The sequence below is a fragment of the Notamacropus eugenii genome, chromosome 7 (genome assembly GCF_028372415.1).
Source record: "Notamacropus eugenii isolate mMacEug1 chromosome 7, mMacEug1.pri_v2, whole genome shotgun sequence".
In the NCBI taxonomy this organism is placed as follows: domain Eukaryota; kingdom Metazoa; phylum Chordata; class Mammalia; order Diprotodontia; family Macropodidae; genus Notamacropus; species Notamacropus eugenii.
The window spans coordinates 63,033,033-63,047,953 of record NC_092878.1 but is presented as its reverse complement, the minus strand read 5'-3'; positions in this window follow the sequence as shown (position 1 = coordinate 63,047,953).

Here is a 14,921-nt window from a genome sequence, read left to right as displayed (position 1 = left end):
AGCAGCATCTCTTTTGAGAAGGATGCTCAACTGGGCTCCCAGGGTCTGTTCCTCTCCCTAGCTGAACTTCCTTTTTTGCAACTAGAATCATTCTTCTTAGAACTGCTTCCTCTCTTAGGTGACTATCTATCTGTATTTGTGCCTGTCTATAGTGAATGTCTCCAATGCCTTCTGGATTCATTGTATCCTAATTGTTAAGTACCTCCCTTTTAAAAGGTAACTGGTGGAATATCAAAGATCCATTCCTTCTCAGGAGACCAGGCTCTTCTATTGTTGGCATAAACTGACAAAATACTAGGTGGGGCTCATCTGTCCTGATGATAGATGCCACAGCATACGAGAGGAAGAGAAAAAAATTTTCTCCTTATGTAAAGGTCTCATTCCCTAACTGACTTAGAATTTCCTTGAATTTTTCAGGGCTTAGCTATGCAAAATCCTCAAAGATATCGGCTACACTACTTGCCCAGCCAATCAAATTAGTCTCTTTTCTGATTTAAGAGAGAGATGTTTATACCTCATAAAGTTCTTAGAAGTTAACATCCTGTTAATAAATTGTAATTATATTCTGACCTTCTGTGACAAAGTCTACATGGAGAGGGAGAGGAAGAGGGATGCTTTATGCTCATAATTTGAGCCATCTGATAACAGAATTGGCTGAATCATAAAGTAACGAGTCCCCTGACACTTTGGGTCTTCATGTGATGTCTGGATGACAGCTTGTTAGGAACACTGCAGGGAATTTCTGCTCATGTATCAGAAGGACTAGGGGACTCTGACATCCCTTCTAAATATACTATTCTGTGGTACTGCAATGATCTAACATGAATCCAAAGGAAGATATCTGGATTAGAAACCATGTTATAGGAAGATTTGTTTAATAAAAAGTGTTTATCATGCAAAAGACAAGATGGAAAGGAGACAATAGGGATCTTTAAATATCTGAAAGATTGTCGTGAACAGGAGGGACCTAATTTGGTCAGTGTTACTATAAAAGGGCCTAAATAGGATAAAAATTAAGAAGGGCAATTTTGACTCAATTTTTGAAAGTATTTTAACAATTATAACTATCTAATGATTGAAGATAGTGAGAGTCTTATCACTGGAGGTCTTCCAGCAAAGGACAATAATTTTTTTTATTACAGATGCAGAAGAAGGGGACCCTAAATTTTCCAGTAGGTTGAGTCAATTTACCTCTAAAGTCTCTTTCAATTCTAAAATCTCAGCCTTGGATGGCAAAGACACAAGAGTACAACTGGATTTTCCCAGAAAAAAAGGTCATTGGTGAGTTCAGTATAATTGTGAAGACGTGCGGAAGGAATGCTCATAGCGATGTACACCAGTTAACTCATTCCCCCAAATTTCCATTTGCTGTCATGTTGTCCAGGTCTCACAAATCAAACAGGTCTGTCAGTTCTTGAAAAGGATGATTTTCTACACTCAGATATCACATCCTGATGCTCTGAGTAGGAGATAAGCTGTCAAGGATAACACATTAGCTTTAGAATAAATGGAAGGTGTAGTCTAAACTAATTGGAAAATGAAAATGCTATCCTGTTGGTACCTTCCAGCAAAACATCACTTCTGTCAAATGTGGCCTAGAAATTTCATGTTGCTGTAGATATCGTCAGAATTATGTTAAGGTCCTGTCAACCTTATGCTTATGCCAGAGTTAAGAACTTTCATTTCAAAGGTCTCATATTTCACAATTTCCCTTGTTTCTAATCCTGAAATATCTCACTCAACTGTTTCTGACCAGCTTGAGAAGTGTGGCAAAAGAAATGTGCAATCTACAACCTAATGCATTCCTCAGTCAACTAAAGATTCACATTACCTCTGTGGCATGCTCAGATGACACTAATCAACAGGTATGCTATCTATCCTAAGTCCATTGCTCCTTTGGGCTTCCCTGTTCATAAACAGTCCTGCCATTATCATTTCTCTTTTCTGGGTATTAGCAAAATTGCATTCATAGAATATCTTACAAATTCCACATAGAATCAAGGGATGCCTGAATTGAGCAGACTCAGGGACTATCTTTTCCAAATTCTACCTGGGCAGGAATACCTTTTATAATATCTCTTACAAGAAGTAGTCATTCGACCTTTGATGAAAGTTACTCCATGAAGGCATGATCCTTTAAATATGATCCCATAATAGTTGCTATGCAAACATCAATTTTTAAACAGAAGTAGAATAACAAACATGTGATAATAGTTTATAAATCCAAGATACCGAGATAGAGATTCTCCAATTAAAATAAAAGAAAATGCTCAGTTCATCTAGGATCTAATAAATCAAAGTATCTTTGATTTCACTTGCTCATGGAATTCCTTAGGATAAGGAATTTCAGAAAATATAAAGGTTTTTATCAAGTCATTCTAACCATGTTGAAAATCTGAAGCAGAGAAAAAGTGTAAGCTAGTGCTAGAAAAATTGACCAAAAGAGTGATAAGTTTTTTTTGTTATATTTTTGAATGATAATCACTGCCATCATCACCATCATCAATATTGTTGTCATTGTTATTTATTATTATACCTTCATCACTATTTCACAAATTAGCCTGTTTCACTTTGCTGTTGTACTGCTGTTCAGTCCTTCGGTTGTATTTGGCTCTATTTGGTCCATAAGGTATTCTTGGCAAAGATACTGAAATGGTTTACTATGTCCTTCTCTACTATGTTGCCATGTTACAGATGGGGAACTGAAGCAAAAAGGGCTGACTTGTCAAGGGTCACGCAGCTTGTAAGCATCTGAGGTCATATCTGAACTCAGATCTTCCTGACTCCAAACCAGGTTTTCTATCCATCATCTAGCTGCCCCCTTATTTCACCTTAGCATAGCTCTAATCATTATGAAGTTTAGCCTTATAGAGAGCCTCATATGTCTCTCTGAAGATAAATATATAATAATTACCATAGCTAGCATCTTTATACAGTACTTGAAGTTTTGCAAAGGTCTTTACTTATCTTGACCTGATTTGAAACTAAGACCACAATTAATATGTGTACTAAGATGAAAAGCAACACAGATAATGGATTGTGGGATGACTTCAGAGCTGGAAAGACCTGGTTTAAAGTCCTGCTTCTGACACCAGCTATGTAGTAACGGTCAGATCCGTGTGACCTCTCAGCGTCCCAGGTAACTCTCCTGGATAATAAATTTAACATAAGTTATTTACATTGATGGAGGAAGTTCCCATATCCAGGAGGTCTACATAGTGATGAAGGTATAATAATAAATAACAATGACAACAATATTGATGATGGTGATGATGACAGTGATTATCATTCAAAAATATAACAAAAAAACATCACTTTTTTGGTCAATTTTTCTAGCACTAGCTTACACTTTTTCTCTGCTTCAGATTTTCAACATGGTTAGAATGACTTGATAAAAACCTTTATATTTTCTGAAATATTTATCTAAACATTATTAGGGAATTATATATTCATTCCAAAAGTGAAATTAGAAAGGAACTGTAAGTTTCTATAGCATTTCATTCAAATTTGTTCTTTCTCCTTTAAAATTAAAAAATAATAATTAAAATAAATTGAAAAGGTCACTTAAATTATAACTGTGATTCAGAAGCTCCCAAAGTTATTTGACCTAACACTCCCTTTAAAAAAAAAGTTACTCAGGGTCCCCCTGGAAATCTACTTTCTTTAACTTTTTAATGTTTTTTTTAATTTGCATCATTTCAAAAGATGGAGCTTTTTTTAAAATGATGCGTCTTAAATTTAATAATTTATTGTAAATCTGTGGGTTTTTTTCCTGGATTGAAATTTTGATGCTGCAATGTTGCAATTTGTGACTATGTAATATTGTGTTGTATACAAGTTATTACAAGTGTATATTTCTGCCAGTGTATGTTGGACTTCCTGATGGTTCCAGACAACCTCACCTGCCAACACTTGCTTGTTAAGACCTGTTGGCAGACTGCTCAGTTATAACTTGTATTTTGTGTGTTTATTTGGAAAACAATGTAATTACTGTGACTTTATCTCTGTTATACAACAGATGAAACATACAAATTTCAAAATTTTCTTCTCTTTCCTTATACATCCACCACTCCCTTATTTTTATTCAATTTCCCCTAACTGCACCTGAAGCTACTACTGCCCCCCTGCTGTTCATTCCAGGATCCCCAACAAGTGGTGTTGCCCACTTTGGAAACTTATGTTACACAGACAAATGTGTTCTACTGAGGTCAGATAATAATGCATTCTTACTAATCAGCCTCAAAAATACTCAAAAGAAATAGAAAAGGAGCATTTTGGATTCCTTTGAGTCAATGCTATACATCTGAGGCAGGTAAAGAAAGATAATGCTTTGTCTTTGTTCTAGATAGCATTCATCTAGGAAATATGTAGCCCCAACCAAAAGCTGTAGCTGAACTTGAGCTGACAAAATCCTGAAGAGACACTGACAGCATCCTGTCATCACCTAGGAATGGATATCAGAATATATGTTACTAACAGCTTGGCATGACTGGCAGCACATTTTCCACAGAGACCCAGAGATGTTCGCAAGGTCAGAAATGGTACACAATGAATGTTTATACAGGCTTACCTGTCTCTAGACAGTGGGTCTCATACTTCCAATAGCACTGGAGAAAATGAATTTCCAGTGAGAAAAGGAAAATGCCAAAATTGCTGTGTGGAAATATTTCCATAAAAGCAATAATGAAATCCAAGTCCTATATACATATAGTATTCCATCTTGAGGAATTCAAAACACTTCATGTACATGTAATTAAAAATCTGAATGTGACATGATACAAATAAGAAATCTTATGGGGTGAAGCACATCTGTCACTTAATTTCTTCCAACCTCAGTTTTATTGTCTTATGAGGCAATCAGACTTGATACCATCTAAGATCTCTAGCAGTTAGGTGGTCAATAGATAGACTGCTGGACCTGGAGTCAGGAAGACCTGAGTTCAAACTTGGGTTCAGACACTTACTAGCTATGTGACCCTGGCCAAGTCATTTAACCTCTGTTGGCTTTAATCCACTAGAAAAGAATATGACAATCCATTCCAGTATCTTTGCTAGATTTACAGTATTAGCATGCTATGGTCCATGAGGTCATGAGGAGTTGGACACGACTGAACAATATCTTTATAAAGGTCCGTGATTTCCTCATGTGAATAAATCTTCTTTACACTCAATGCTATAGCATCCTTATTCTTTCACCATTTCTTTTCCTTCTGAATAAGAAAACTTTCAGAGCCATGTTTCAGTAACTAGTCTAAAGCCACTGTTTCTCAGTGATGCTTATGAACCCTATTTTGAATCATTTGTTCAGGAGTAATTAATTTTCCTTGTTATCCATACTTTGTGTATCTGTGTATAGATCTTTAAAACCATGAATTTGATTGTTAATTTGAACTTATTCTTTGTCATCAGTGAATTTCTTCATAACTGTGCCATTATTCTTCTTCCTATATCATGGCTACACTCTAGGGTAGTTAGCTTAGTGGATACACAGAGATAGTTTTCTCCATCTTTCTTTTCAGTATAAATTCCTATGAATTCAATTTTCGACAGTATAGGCAAATACAACTTACCAATTCTTGTCAGGTGTGTTCTGTTCCTAAGAAAGAGAATTTTTTTTTATTTTTAAATTTATGTTTTAATTAATTAATTAGTTCATTTAATTTACATTTATTCCTAAATTGTAATCCACAGTCCAGAAGTCCTAATCCTCTTCTAATAAAAATAGCTAGCATTTATATGACTTTAAGATTTACAAAATGTGTTTCCAATATTACTATCTCATTTGAACTTCACAACCATACTACCATTATTATTTCCAGTTTATAGATGGGAAAATGAGGTTCAGAGAGGTTGTGTCTTGCCCAGGGTCACACAACTAGTAAATCTGAGGGCAGATTTGAATTCAGGTCTTCCTGACACCATGGGACAGTTAGGTACTACAGTGGATAGAGTCCCAGGTCTGAAGTTAGGAAGACTCATCTTCTTGAATTGAAATCTGACCTCAGATGCTTACTAGCTGTGTGACCCTGGGTAAGTCACTCACCCCTGTTTGATTCACTCCTTTATCTGTCAAATGCATTGGAGAAGGAAATGGCAAACCATGCTAGTGTCTCTGCCAAGAAAACCCCAAATGTGGTCACAAAGAAGCAGACACGACTGAAATGACTGAACAATGAGAAGAATTTCCTGGCATCGCGTCCTGCATTCTATCTGCTATGCCACCCAACTACCACTTCTCAGACATCATTTTCTTCGCCAGTTACCTACTCCCTAAATCTGCCTTTTTCTTCTGAAGCCCTTGCCTTCAATCAGTAGTAATGATGAAAAATCACCTGATTTTTAAGGATTTCAATTTCTTGATCAAGACTTTCTAATCTTTAGAAACAGATTCCTTCTGGAAGTTCCACATGTGTCCTAACGATAATCTCCCGATATGGATAATAGTGATCAGATTTGTTAAGGTTGTGGATAGTTTTTGGTCACATCTTTAGTATTTGCCCTAGCAAGACAGAAGACCTCTCTACTGCTCTCTACAGATTAACAAATAGCTGCCTCCAGTCCCTTAGCAGGGAATTGAAAATGACCACTTCTTTCTCTTTTTCCCCCTCACCCTCATTGCACGATCTCTTTTCTGAGGCAGGACGTCCTCATACCTGACACTTTGGTAATGCTCTGTCTTACTTCTGTTCCTCTTTGCTTGACTAGTCCTTTTCAGTCTCTTTTGTAGAACCACAATCCATCTCCTACCTTCCAGAGCTTTGGCCAAGATCCTGTTATTTCTCTGTCCTCTATTTCTCCATAATCTTGTTTTCTCACATGTTCAAATATTGTCCTGTTGTATATGACTTCTAAAATATATATCCATAACTCTCCCCTTAACTCTAATATGACATCAGCAACTTTCCATTGGACACAATCAACTATATATTCCTATGGTATCTCAAATTCCACATGGAATCATCCTTCTCTCTAAGACTATCCCTCCTCCAGAATTCTCGTTTTCTCTTGAGATAACCACAATCATAGTGATCCTATGTTCTTCCCTTTCCATTATTCCTCACATCCAATCAGTTTCCAAGTCTTACTGATTCTACCTTCATGGCATCTCTCCCAACCATTTCTTTCTATCCAATCACAGTGCCACATCAACTTATTTAAGCCTTCATGAGCTCTTTTCTGGACCAGTAATACCCTACAAATTTGTTTTCCTATCCATATACTCTCCCTTGAATCTTTTCTCCATATTTCTTTGATAATGATCAAAGTCAGCAAGGCACAGGGGATAGGGCTATCCGTGTTCAAATTTTGCCTAAGGCACTTGTTAGCTGCAAGAGGAAGATCTGGGTTCATAGGCTGCCTGTGCACCCACTGGTTTTGATACCTTTGACATGCCTCAGTGTCCTCACCTGTAAAATTAGGGTTTCAGATTTGATGACTTTTAAAATCTCTTCTTGTTCTCTATCTATGATCCCATAAGCATGTCACTCCCTGGATTGAAAACATTCAAAAGTTCCCTAATTACAGACACACACGTGTGTGTACATATATGTATATACACACATACACACGCACACATATCACACATGTACTTACATGTGTGATATGTGTATGTGCATGCATGTTTCATCTATAGACATGTTTCATATATACATGCATGTGTTTCTTATATACACACACACACATGCATGCACACATACATTGTGTGTTTCTTACCTTATCTAAAACCCTCCACATTCTAGCTTCTACCTATCTCTCTAGTCCTATTCAATATCTCTGTTCTTTGTACACAGTCTATTCTAGCCAAGCTGGAGTATTTACCACTGCTTGAGCTTGATATGCTGTTGTCTCTGCATTCAAACAGGCCGCCCCCGAAGTCTAGACAGCACTCCTTATTTCTGCCTTGTAGAAATCTGCCCTTCATCCTAGGCTCAGCTCACTTGCTACCTCCTTCATGTAAGATTTCCTTGTTCTTCAAACTGAACACATTCTCACCTCCCTCTAATACATCTACATCTCTTGATCTTGTTCTCTCCTCTGTCTGCATTAATCATTATCTTTTATTACACTTATCTCTCTACGTATCTTAACTTCCCTTCACTGGCTATTGAACTTTGTAGGATGTGAGCTTCTGAGAAGTAAAAAGTATATCATTTTAATCTTTGTAGTTTCAGTGTCCAGCAAAATATCTTGAACACCATAGTAGTAGTTAATAAACATTTGCTGACTAAATGAATTAATACTCTTGTGACAAAGAGATCAGCTTACCTTTAATAGAAGCTCACTGTTGAGATGTAGAGTAGATAGGTCTAAAAAGGTAGGCTGAGATCAGATTGTGGGAGCTTCTTAAATGCTATATAAAGGAGTCTAGAATTTATTCTGTTGTCATTCAGGAAGCAAACATTTATGCTTTTTGAGTAGGAGAAGTGATAGGATGAAAATGGAATTTCATGTAGATAAATCTGGAAGTGGTGGGCAAGACAGATTGAAGGAAGAAGACATTCTAGGCAGGGAGGTCCATTAGAAAGCTGTACAATAGTACTCCCACAACATGATAAAAATCTGGACTAGGGTGGTGATAGAAGGAATGTAGAGAACGGAAGAGGCAGAAGTAAGGTGACAAGATAAGAATCAATAGGGACCTAGGTGTCTCAGCCGATGGAATGCTGAACCTGAAGTCAAGAAGACCTGAGTTCAAAATCAGTCTCTGACACTGTAGCTGTGTGATTGTGGGCAAGTAACTTAATCTCTGCTCGCTTCATTTTCTAATCTGTAAAATGGAGGTAATGATAGTCCCAGAACTGTAGTGAAGATCAAATGAGATAACATTTGTAAAATACTTTATAAACTTTAAAGTGCTATGTAGATACTAGCTATTATCTATAAATCTTTATTATTATTATTAGGAACTGGTGACTAGTGGAAAAGTCAAGGGAGACCTCAAGATGGTGCTAAAGTTTCAAGCTTGGGATGGTTCCAGTGAAAATAATAATAAAGTCCAGAAAAAGGAGCAGCATTTGGTTTTGTTTTTTAATGGATAACTACTTTATTTTTGGACACAATTAGTCTGAAATGATATTGGGGTATGCAAACGAAAATGTCCAGAATAAAGAAATACGAGGCTGGAATTTAAGTTAGAAGTCATAGATCCTCAGAGATTAAATACTTAGGGCTGCAATTGACCTTCAATATTTTCTAGTCCAACTCCTAGAGAGATTAAATGTCATTTCCAGTGGTCACACAAATAGAACTGGGATTTTAATTCAGATCCTCTGAGTTCAAAGCCAGTGTTCTTTCCCTTATACTAATTGAGAAATAAGAACACAGCAATGGGAGTTGAAACTATGAGAATAGATGAGTTCTTTGAGGGGAAAAAATAGAGATATGGAATAGAGAGCCAAGGAATGACTGGAATAAGAATCTCGGACTTTTGATTCCCACTCTAAGCATCTTTGTACTATATAAAGTGGGCCACGTCTCTTCCTATAATTATTTCCTACATGGCTGAATGCAAAGTGAACCAGGAGATAATTAAACAAACCAAGAAATGAATCAACTTCCTTTGCAGTTGCTTCTCTTTCAAGGCAGGTCAGAACTTAAATTTAGTCCACTACATGAATACTTATTTTAAATGAATTCCAATGCTATACATATTTCACACAGGTTTTCTTCTCCTTTTGAGTGCTCAGTGCTATAAAGTTTCTAAGACCCAGGGTAATCTTAACACTACATGCTAACAACAGGCACTAGTGATCCTCTCTAAATGGAAAGATTTGATAGTGCTATTAATATTATATAATTTACATGGTGCTTCAACATTTACAAAGTGCTCCCCCCACAGCAATCCTGAGAGATAAATGGTGGAAATATTGCCATCCCCCTTTCAGAGATGAACGAGGCTCAGAGCTTAAATGATTCATCCAAGGGCATCGAGCTAAGATCCAAGCTCGCGTCTTTATTGGTGCTACAGATGGTTCTCTGGGAACTACATGGTCTAAGCAAGGAAATTCATAGCGGGAAAACATTTTACTGGGTTTTCATTTTCAGTGCTATTTGAAAATTAGAAAATTATCTCTATTGTCATCTGAGTACTATATAATATATAACTTCCACAATCTCAGTAAATAGAGCCATAACTTGGATGGGGGGACTGGTGCTCTGGCTCAGGGGTGGACTGGTAAATGTTTAACAACTAGCTCTGCAGAAGAAAAAAAGTATGCAGGACTTTTAAGTATAAGCATAATTTAAGTTTAAGCTTAAGTATAATCTGTATTATTCACATTTTCTCCAACCCTTTCTTACTTCTAGACAATCAAAAAAAAATCAAACTTATTTGTCATTTTTGCTAATTTTTGTAGTATAAATACACTGAAATTTTAACAATTTTGATTTAAAATATTATCTAATTAAAATCCATTTTAAATTTAAAAAATTAATGATTGTTTTTCAGAAGTGAGTGTGAACTGGTTCTGACATATCCTTGTTTTAGCCTCTGTTCTGACATCTAATAAGTGGTATTTCTTTTCCACAGTGTTTTAGAGACCACTAACTCATTAATTTGTGCTCCACGTCTCTACCACCCTGTGCCCCTTTGGGAACTGGTGGAGGAACTACAAGGGGCAGGGTTAAAAAGGAGGAAAGGAGACCCTGGAACAGGATGAAGGAGGAGGTTTCAGGTCAAAGGAAATTAAAGTAACTTGTTCACTCTGCTTCTGTCACACACACCCCCTGTACCTCCCAAGCTAACTCAATTGTCTTCCATGTCTGCCCACCTTGAACTATTTTTTCCCCCAAACGAAAAGAAGCTAGTTAGATTTCTTGCAGTTCTGGAGTCGGAGGAACCTGAGTTCAATTTTGACCTCAGATACTTACCAGCTGACTTACCAGACTTACTTACCAGAGTGACTCTGGGCAAATCACTGAACCCTATCTGCCATAGTTTCCTCATCTGTCAAATGAGCTGGACAAGGAAATGGCAAACCACTTCAGCATCTTTGCCAAGAAAACCCCAAATGGGGTCACAAAGAGTCAGACAGTACTGAAACAACTGGACAACAACAAAATAACTGTTCATTGCTGGCCGTGGAAAATGAATATTCTTTCCACAAAGTTTGCTTAAAAGAATACATTTAAAAACTAACTGCCAATGCAACTTTGAATTATTATAGTATGAAATATGTTTCTCTGTTTCCTTATCACCGCTTTAATGTAAGTACCTCTGAAGATATTAAATGACCTCTTTATTCCTCTGGCTTCTAAATATCATTATATAAACTATACACCAGAGCTATTTACCAGTGCATCATCAGTGTTCCTCCATAAAACATACAGAGATTAAGTGACCAAAAGTCCAACATATTACAACACAAACTGTAAATAGATACTTAACAGAGAATCTACACAGCGGGGTTTTGAAATAACAATCACGCCTTCTAAAATGGGGATTATAAGATGTAATGTCTACTTGAGACCACTAGATGGAGCTCCAGAACAGGTAAATTGAGGGAGAACACCTCCAGACTGGCTGCTGTATTGTTTGTATCCTAGATTAATGAATCCTTCTCCCAAATACTTTATCTTGCTTATCTCACAAATATTCAGGCAAATAACAAAGACGTTTAGAAACACTCAAAGTCAGTTAGCATTCATGCCTAGCCCACAGGGCCAGCAGAAGTTCTCCCCACATCCCTCATCTCTTTCCCTGTCTCTGTACACAGTTGTAACTGATCTGTCTGGCTGGGGAAGGCGCAGACCTGGGTCAGCTTTACCTTCTGCCTTGGCTTTGTGCGGCTGAGGAGGAATGGGGGACACAAGGGGGAGGAACTGATAGGTTGTTAAGGCAGAAAGAGGAAATCGAAATCTTTCATCGTTGAACTTCTAATATTAACTAAGGACATGTGGGCACTCTGAGACAGAGAAGGCGAGCTTGGAAGAAAGAGGAACAAATTCTCAACAACTTGTCTGACCCTAGAGCTGAAAGGATTAGGCACCAATGCTTCCCCTTGGCCACCTACTCATTAGTAGTTGGTAGTGGTTTGTCATGTCCGGCTCTTTGTAACCCCATGGACAATAGTACTCATGGAGTTTTCTTGGCAAAGATACTGGAGTGGTCTTCCATTTCCTTCTCCAGCCCATTTTACAGATGAGTAAACTGAGGCAAATAGGGTTAAGTGATTTAGCTAGGGTCACTCAGCTAGTTAATGTCTGAGGTTGAATTGGACCTTAGATCTTCCTGACTCCAAGTCCAACACTGCCCACTGAGCTACCAAGCTGCCTTTATTCTTCTGAAGTTTCTTGAGAAAGGATTATTTGTAATATAAGGAGTGGTATACAATGGGTGGAAAAGCTCGTTATTTCTTATTATTAAAGGAGGAAATAGGGGAGGAAGAATTACCCAGTGATACCTTTTGTGGGGGAACTGTTTCCTGAACTTAAGACAGCACCAAATGTCCAATTCATTCCACAAGCAATCAAGTGTTTGGTATGTGCAGGGCATTGTATTAGAAGCTGGAGACATATAGACAAAACGTGAAGCAATCCTTGCTCAGCCCTACAAGTGGTCTATGTTCTGCTCTATTCTGTCCTCCAGCTAATCTTTTTCTATCACTCATCCCCAAGGGGGGATGCTACACACATGTTGTACAGATACCAGCAAATATACTGCAGACTTATGTGTGAATTCTGCACCTATTCAAGGCACAAGAGACATGTTTAGGGTTTTGTTTTTGTTTTTTTTTAGAGTAGCCTGTACAAATCTATGATGACTATCAAGGTTACTTCAGGGAGACAAAGAAGGGTGTGGAGAGATGAAGAAGAATATGGACTGGACTGTTAAGCTTGATCTGATCAAGATTTAAATTTTGCCTTCTAGCAACATTACCCCAAATAAGTAACAACTATTTTTGGTAGGGGCTCAATTTCCTTATCTGTAAAATGAGGGGATTAACTAGATGGACTTTGAGGTCCCATCTAACTCTATGTCTATGATCTCATGATCCCCTTTCTTATTTAAGGTAAAGTTTGTAGGTGCCCTGTTCCTGACATTCTAATATCTAGAGATTGATTTTGGCTGCACTAAATGAATAACTCTCTAAATTCACTGACCCCACATGACAAACTGTTAATCTTCAGAGAGTAAAGGTCTAGCTGGAGAAAGATTTGGCAGCTTATCTCCTAGATAATAATAGCAGACAGATATAAATGTAGATAAACATAGCTATAGATAGCTATTGATAGATATAGATACAGGCAGCTAGGTGGTGACCTGAAGTCAGGAAGACTCATTTTCCTGAGTTCAAATCTGGCCTCAGACACTAGCTCTGTGACCCTGGACAAATCATTTATCTCTGCCTCAGTTTCCTCATCTGTAAAATGAGCTAGAGAAGGAAATGGCAAAACCATGCCAATATCTTTGTCAAGAAAACCCCAAATAGTGTCATGAAGAGTCACACACAACCAAAATGACTGAACAATGAATACATATATACACACATTTATATATAGATAGACAGATAGATAGACAGCACATAGGCTTATTATATCATTTCATTTGAACATCACAATGACCCTGTTAGATAGCTCCTATTTTTATCTCCATTTTACAGATGAAACTCAGACTGGTGAAGTAGATTACTAAGGGTCACACTAGTAGCAACAGTCTATGGTGGGATTTGAATCCAAGCCTTTCTAACTCAAGTCCAGCACTTTATCCAATCTGTCACATTATCTTGTTAGTGTGGAAATCACTGAGCTAATTTACTCCATTGCTTATCAAATGCATAAGGGCATTCCTATGGGGAAATAAGTCCCAAAAGAAAAAAGGTATTAACATTACATGCATTAATATAGTATGATTGGTTTGAAAGTTTCTAGTGGTAGTTAGGTGATAGGATATGATGAGGAGGAAATATTGTGATATTTGATGAACATTAAGAAATTACCATGGGTATGCTAGAGGTAAGGAAGAATCAAGACTGGGGGGGTCATCATCATCATCATCATCATTTTAGCTCACATAGCACTTTAGGTTTTGCAAAATGGTTTACAAATATTATCTCACTTAAATTGAGGCAGATATAGATTAAATGACTTGATTGCAAGGACAAAGCTAGGAAGCATCTAAGACTGGATTTGAACTCAGGTTTTCCTGATTCCAAGCCTTCTAGTCACTGTACCACCTAAAGGCAGGAGCCATACTATGTATTGTGGTTCTTGGGGTCTTGGGAGTTATGTGCTGACCTTGAGAGCTCTTTTCCTGGACTACTAAAGTCCCAGATTCTCAAATTTGAGTCTTTTCTATGACCTGGGACCCAAATTAATCCATTTAGTGTCTAGAGAAATATAATACAGTTCTCTAAGTTAGATGCAAACTGAGTTTTAGAATTTCCTATTAGAATTGAATTCTCCATTTAGAGAAATTATGTTAGCAGACCAGAATAATTATTTTCTGGAAAAAAAATCCAGACATATTGATTGCATATTTTAGTTCTCTGTGTTCAATAAAAATACTTGCTTTCAAGTAGACATAGTAGATAAAGAGAGAGAGACAGACATAAAAGAAAGACAGAGAGACAGAGAAAGATGTATCTATGAATTCAACCCCTTTAGGGACTCCCCAGTGTAGAATCTCCTGATCAACTTTATAGATCTCTTTGAAACTCGTAGGTTTTAATTGCTGCCTGGGCTTCTCAGACTTACCTATGTAGTACTGTATATGCTAGAGGCAGGAAGTAAGTCCAGTTTCTTGATAGCAGGAATTATTTAATTCCTTCTATTTCTACCCCTTGTGCCTAACAGTGCCTTATACACATCAAGTTATGAATAAATGCTTTTTGATTGTTGACTGATAGCTGATTGCCAAACTAGCATACTCTCCATTATGCTATGCTGCTTCTCATAATACATGATAATAGCAAAAAAGAAGC